General features: G+C 35.5%; 1 pseudogene; it reads right to left on the bottom strand.

Annotated features, from left to right (window-relative positions):
* Positions 1 to 1,208: 1,208 nt before the first annotated feature.
* Positions 1,209 to 7,361, bottom strand: LOC130866186 (centrosomal protein of 70 kDa-like; annotated as a pseudogene).
* Between the last annotated feature and the right edge of the window lie 292 nt (positions 7,362 to 7,653).

Raw genomic sequence — 7,653 nt, 5'->3', positions numbered from 1 at the left:
GCTTTTAGATTCAAGATGCCTGAGCGCTTTGCGTAGAGATTGAACACTTTCTTTGCAGTTAACGTTTACATGTGATCATTATAGTCTAAAGAAATGCTGAGGACCTTCACACCATGCAGACAAGAATGACAGTGACACAATGATTAAAGGGCTGAAAAGTCTGTCTGCCTTGGAAAGGTTGAAAGAATTGGCATTTAGTTTCTGGCTGAGAAATGCAACTGTTTTCCTCAAATATATAAAGTTCTTTTGATGGTGTGAGATGGGAAAAAAAAAACCTGGCAGGAAAAAAAAATCAGTCATCTACACAATATAAATTTACCTTCTAACACTATCTGGAGTCATGCCCTAGAGTTGACTAATTAACATTTGTTTGAGAATTTTAGACTTGGCATGGGATAAAGATGCTTAGATGGTTTCATGTTAAATATAAGTTATATTTGCTGTTTTAGTGTTATACAAATAGAGTAGAACTGATTTTTATGGCAATTTCACTTAATAATCAAGCCAATCACAGTGGATGAGGTAGACCTGCTCTCAGCAGTGTTAGGTAGGGACTTCCTTCCTAGAGGATCTCCTGTCTTCAAGTATAGTGTGCTTGTTATTGTAGAGTGAGCACTCACTCATGAAAACTGGTGAGGAACATACCACTTGGAAAGTCAGTTTCATTTTACAGAAGGGAGGAAGTTGTCGTTAGTCTGCTATTCTATTGTGAATCCAACCATGTAGCCATAGCTTGATTTTGGGGGAAGGCTTGAGAATATCACCATCTCTCATGGGAGGACCATTCTGAGTTCTAATTATTTATTTTATAAAAAAAAGATGTTAGGATAAGACTAACAACTTCTCATCGCAGTGGACTACATTAGCATGGATACTAGCATATCAGCATTTCCATTCTTAAAAAATTATCAGCAGAGCAGCTAATGACCCTATTGGAGCTAGGGCTTTGCCTCCACAATAGTTCAATGTACAGTTATTCATTTCTAATACCTTTTCTTAGAATCATTTTGACTTTTAAGTATTTCTACCTCTAGAAATGCAGAGTTTCCAGAAGTTAAAGTTCTTTAGGGGAATTTAAGAGTGAAATTGATCTTGGGTCTCTGTATTCTTCATCTCTTTACACTAAAGCAGCTGCTGCTGCTGCTTCTTCTTCTTCTTCTTCTTCTTCTTCTTCTTCTTCTTCTTCTCTGATTTTTTTTTGAGTATGAAAGTACTTTTAATTTCTTTTCTGCAGGTACAATGCCATTCAACTCATCAATTTCTAAGATTTCAAGAAGATCATTAGTAAAAGCTTGAAATGCTGGAAAAAATTCCTCATGTTCTTCCAATTTGTTAATAATGCTTTGTAGGTCTTCAGTTCCTAAGACCTGTTTAACCTGTTCATTCACATCCTCATTAATCATCTTACACAGTTTTCCAACTGTGCTGACCACAACACACAATGAGGAAGGACTGTCTAGTTCTAAGAGCTCCCAGAGGTCTCTGACCACATTGTTCTTTTCTCCAAGCCTGGCATACCCTTTATTCATCTGGGGATAGACTTCCTTTAAAGATTGAACATCAAATAGCTTTTGGAAGTGAGAAACAATAGCTTCCAACATTTGAAAATTTGGCATGTTGGGGCTCTCCTTCGTGTTCTCAACCTCTTCCAACATGGTATCTACCATAAACAACAGATCTTCTACTTTGACACCTTCATTTTCATCTGGTTTCCTTAAATTATGCTAAGGTACAAGTGCTGCAGACAGTATTTTTAAGGACTTATACAAATCCTTTACTAGCACAATTTCATGGTTCTCATCTTTTCACAGCGGTGTAAAGTACCACCACTGTCTAATTTCAGAACCTATCCATCTTCCAAGAAGAACTCCCACATGCAGGGCAGAGATGGCTTAGCAGGAAGAACCCTTGTTGGTCTTCAGAAGACCCAGGTTCAGTTCCCAGTACGCACATGATGGTTTAAAACCATCATAATTCCAGTTTTAGAGGATCTGACAACTTATTCTGACCTTTAAGGATGACAGTTTATCTGCCTACATTTCTACTATAGGAACGAGATGTTCAAATCCACAATCTTGAACAGTATCTTTATTGAAGTTTTGGGCTCCTCCCTTGCTCTGTTTATAAATAATCGCTGGAGCTTGAGGATTGTAAAGAACTGAATTGATGCTGCACAGCAACTAAAAGTATCTCTGGTCAGTTAGGGCCAGTTGATGGCTGTCTTTGCTGGGCTTGTCTTTTTTCTCCAGACCATCAGTCTTTTTTTTTTGATCAATAAGCTCTTGTAATCTACAGCAGCATCAACAGCAGGACTGGAACACTAAGGCTTCTGATCCTAGAAAAACATCTTCCTCTGCCACAGAAGGCTCCATCCTGTGATTCTGTTAATCTTCTCACAGGCAAAGCAACTGAATTCTATGCTGTTATGACACGGAATGACTTAAGCAAAGAAGTTGACTGAATTCGTTGAAATCTCCCAACCATGTATATTCTTCATGGAAGGTTTTTATATTTAGTTTAAATGAATATTTCCTGCAGCATTCTATCTGATTCTGACATCCTAAGCAATCCATTGGCAAGGTCTCATCTAATTAAATAATATTGTCAGGCTTGGAATGAATTTAGTTCAATCTTACAGTTCAAATTCCATAAGCATTGTAACAAACAACTTTATAATACATGACAAGACTATTAAAATAATCAATCTAAAAACCAGACTCTCAAAAGCCCTTCTAATGAAATTGTTTGTAATTTATTCATGAGTAAATATAATTTCAAATAGAACAAATCACATGCTGTATCATTCTGAGAGGTTTAATTTTTTTTTCTAGCTGATATATGTGTCCTTCAAGTAACTCCTTCTTATGGTAATGACTTGAGATAGGAATTCTTTGAAAAAGAACCACAAATACTCATTGTTGCATTAAATAAATAAATAATACTAGATCATTTAGATTTAATTAGCAAATCTAATTTTGTCCATCTCCATGATATGGAGATTTAGAAAGTAATTATATTCACATAATAAACTCTTTTGCATGAAATGATCAATTAATGTAGCCAAACAATGTTTTTAAAGTGCAAAATTCCAGTATGTTCAAACAAAATCACTTTGGGTGAGTTTTGTACCGATTAACTTGCTGACTATTGGTTTAAGCCAAGGTGTTCATACTGACCATATGTGTCATTAAGCTTGTGTTTCTTATTGTCCTAGGACCACAGCATCATTCTAATGTCATAATTTTTATAGTTTCACTATCTTGAGAGTTAAATTATATAGTACAAAATAATATAGTTAATAAGATTTATATGGCTAAAATGTGGCCTCCTTTAACTTTATAAGCTCATTAGCTATAGACTTAGCACTTGCAAGACTTTTTGACCTACTCATAGAGAAGATAATTTAATGTTCCTAATATTGCTGAAACTGCCTATAGATAAATCTAACCTGTATTTTTATGCATAATTGTTGTGATTCTTTACCAATCTATGTAGTTATTTTTAATGCATCTATAACAAATTTCTAAACAAATGTCTCAGATCTGTTGTTACAATAGCCAGAATATCTGATTGCAGCCCAGTTTTCCCTTATTGTTCTGACCTCCTCATAATTGCTTAGATTAATGCTAGTAAGCCTGGAGTAAGTGTCAGTCAGCATTTCAATGCTGGTTTTCACTATGAACTTGGTAATGGCTGCTTTACTGTATTTTTCATACTCTGCTTAATGTGAATTTGAAGCAGCTACTACATCTGAACTAGGGTAGGCCATGTAGGAAGCTGTTTATCATAAAACTTGATGTTCAGCTCTGCATCAGGTCAAGTAAGAGCTCACATGATTCAAAATTAATTACAACCAGTATTAATTAGAAATGTCTAGTTTTGTGCTTATAGACCGCTATTCTATATAATTATGATATTCACCTGAGGGCATTTATATAACCATATTCACAAAATTCAAAGTGATATGAAATATCAGTTTAAAAATCCACTGTATTTTGACAGTAAGATGTAAAGCAGCTTAGGAGATATGGGGCTGAAACCATTAACTCAAGTCTTAAATTTCTTCTTCCAGTATCACTCTTATCTCATCCCACAAAAAGAATAAAGAGATAACTGAGATAAGGTGCAGAACCAGTAATTGACACAAAAGAAACAAAAAGCAAAATGGAAATGGAAATTTTCCAAGCTAATGAAAGTACAGCATATCAGCTCAGGGTGGACAGAATTGTTTTCTGCTTTCATCGGTCCATTTATGACTGGATATTTTTTATATGATTAAGCATATAATAACTCAAACATTGGGTATGTTTGTGTTCAAAACTGAGATTTGGCAGAAAGGCAAATTCCTCCTTGCAGGAATCAGACTAAATGTACTTACTATACATGGCTCCAAGAGCATAAACAGGAAACTAAAACAAGATAGAGTAGCCTTAATTTAATAGAGAACTTTGTGACTTAATTTTCTTGTCTCAGTAGAGTATGAGCCTCTAAAAAATCATCCTGATATTCAAAGAATAAGCTTGGTCATCATAAGTCAAGTGTTCAGGGGTTTAACAACTAAGAATACAATCAAGTACAGTGATGCATAATGTCCTTTCTCTGGATATTAACTAAGATAATACATATAGAAATACTTTGAAGAAAGTATGTTTTGTGTGGTGATTATCTTAGGTATGACCTATGAATTAGGACTATGTATTGGAGCCTAATGGGGCCACCAATGGGTACAGCACCAAAGAAAATGATAACCTCTTTCCTGAATCAACCAGAAGACATTAGTTTACCAGTGATGGATAGAGCCCCTGAGAACTTCTTCCTCTAATGTACAGATGTTTACGGACCTGTTCTCATACAGACTCAGTATTGTCATTGTCAGATATGAAAAGTTCATGATATAGCCATGGCTATGCATTGCTCACATAATGTCTCTCATTTTTGCAAATCTTCTAGTTCTTACATTCTTTCATCTTCTTATGCAATGTTCCCTAAGTGCTGGAGAGAATGGAGTGGTGTAACTGTGTGTGTGTGTGTGTGTGTGTGTGTGTGTGTGTGTGTGTTTTATTTTGGCCATGAAACAGTAGGTTTCCATATGGGGTTTTGAATACACCATCCTTTTTAGATATCTTTTCCATATTCTTTTCCACCACCTCCACTGTTAAACTGTCCATCTCAACTGTTCTTTGTCTACTTTGATATTACCTATATTCCACTATATCCCTCCCTTAAAGCAGTCTCCCAATGATCTCTTTCTAGATTTGTGGCCTCTCCAGGCATTCTACATTGATCATTCAAACTTAGAGATTAAAAACAAGAGTCCACATAAAACAGAGAACAAACAGATAATGTTTGTTTTATTATGCCTGGGTTACTTCATCAAAATTATTTCCACCAATTTCATCTATTTACCTAAAAGCTTTATAATTTTTTTTCCTGAAAGAAATTCTCTTGTGTTTATTTATTACATCTTCATGACCCATCCATTAGGCGCTCTGTATCTAGGTGGGCTATGGTACAGCTATTACAGTCCTGGGTATATACCCAAAGGACTCGGCATCCCCTTACCAAGATGCTTTCTCATCCATGTGTATTGTCGCTCTATGTACCATTCTAAATTTAATAACTTAACTAGATTACCTAGAATCAATGCAATATAAAAATAAATTTTAGGAAAAGTAGATGAAATTTGAGTTTGTCTCACCATTGTGAAACAACCTTTTTTAGTTTTCTACTAGAATACACCCTTGAAAATGTTGCTTATGTATTCTGTATTTCATGAATTGGCTACATTCTTTTAATGAAGTGCAATTAAGTGAAAATACTACAGAAAATAAGCACTTATACCGCATATAAGCAATGCATCTATTTTATATAGAGTGTTTATAAAATGCTATAAGACATATTTTTCAATTCTTAAACGTAAGGAATTTTAAAATGCAAATACAAAATAATTGTGTGCATATGATTAGTTTCTAGAAATTAAATAACTTCCCTTTAAACTAATTTTAGACTATTTATTTCTGTACCTACTCAATTAAAAATATTATGAAAATGGTACATTCAGAAAACTTGAAGGAATTGTAAACTACCTTCAGAACATTGGTGTGACTTTTTAACATTACTGTTATTATTGTTTTGCTTTGATGAGAATTTTTCCTTAAACTTCTTTCTTCTGCATCTTTAGTAAACAGAGCTCCAATGATTTTAATCTAGATAAATCTTTCCAAGAATATTTTTAGAAAATGGTCTTGAGACATAGAGAGTCTGAGTAGTATATAATCCAATATGTCTTTTCAAGTCAAGAGGGGTTCATGATTATTGCCAGTTAGAAAGCATGGACTTTTGTCCGGGCTCCTATCTCGTATTGCAGGTCACCGTCTATTCAGGAATACTCTTCACTATTGCCTGTGTTGTTTGAATATGAGTCACAATACTGTTCCATGGCTATTGTGACTTCCTGTGCAGCATCCCCCTCTTTGAATGTCACGAAGATCTTCCCTTTGTCACTATCTATAAAATCCCAGCAGACACAGCTGGATTCTGCAGAAAGGTATCACTGAGAGTGGGCATTTGTATCTGAAGGAACAAAAATTTTGGAATCAGATCATTTGATCAAACTTTGTCTCCTCCTCTTTGTGATCATAGCTACATGAGTGTTGAAGGTACTCCGAGTTCATGTTCTCATCTTCATGATGGAAGAAAATAATGTGTAACTTGTACTGTTCATGAGATCAATTAGGGAAAATGTCAGTAATGAGCTGACATTGCAGGCTGCATGCAATACAAGAAGAGATGCTTACCTTTGACATTCTCTCCCCTCCTTTTTTTCTCTGAGAAATCCATCTCATGGGAATTCAGTCTTAGAATCAATAAGTAGAAGACAATTATTTTGTCTTATGGCATTTTTCATTTATGGCACATTTTAGTCTTTCTCACTTGATGCAAAGGTCAGCCTGGGTCTGTACTGAACTGTTAGCCACTGGGAATTTTGCCTCTCTATCTCTTCATTAATTTGCATACCAACTACGAGTCAAGTTCTGACACATTCCTGTACAGCTTCTTTATGGTTGGATGGCAGGTGCCTAGAGGAATACCTAAAGCTTGTCAGTTCTACAAGCTGCCATCATATTAAATATACCTCGTGAAGGTTAAACACTGATGGAGGACTTACTGGCTTCCTTGCTTTCTCATCAGCTTCTGCCAAACCACCTCAGATTTCTGACATTGCTTCCCAAATCATCAGAGGCCAATTTCTCTGCAGAAATCTGTGAAGCACACATCTCTGTTGCTTGCTCTGTCACTATTTCTGGAAGACCTGGATATGAGTCAACTGATTCTTCCATCTGTTTCTTCTTCCAATCCATGACCTCAATCCTCTTCCTTTGAGTTCTGTGCCCTTGAACAGTAATCATTGCTTGGGACCTGAGTCAAAGCCCCTTCCCTCATTTTGACTTAATGCTCTGCTGGATCCTTTTCAAGGCAAGGGAATTCATGTGAATTCTCTTCTGACAGTCTTAGATAACCTCTTGTGTCTCCTTTTGGGTCTTGATCTCAAATTTCCATGTGGTTACAGGCTAGCTATCTTCCTTTTTATAACAAAACTGAGATGTATAAATGTGAGAACAAAGTTAAAATATGAAAGATTTATTCACAAAG

This window comes from Chionomys nivalis, chromosome 25, assembly GCF_950005125.1.
Source record: "Chionomys nivalis chromosome 25, mChiNiv1.1, whole genome shotgun sequence".
NCBI lineage: Eukaryota > Metazoa > Chordata > Mammalia > Rodentia > Cricetidae > Chionomys > Chionomys nivalis.
Note: the sequence above shows the minus strand (reverse complement) of the source record. Positions and strands in the feature narration are given on the sequence as shown.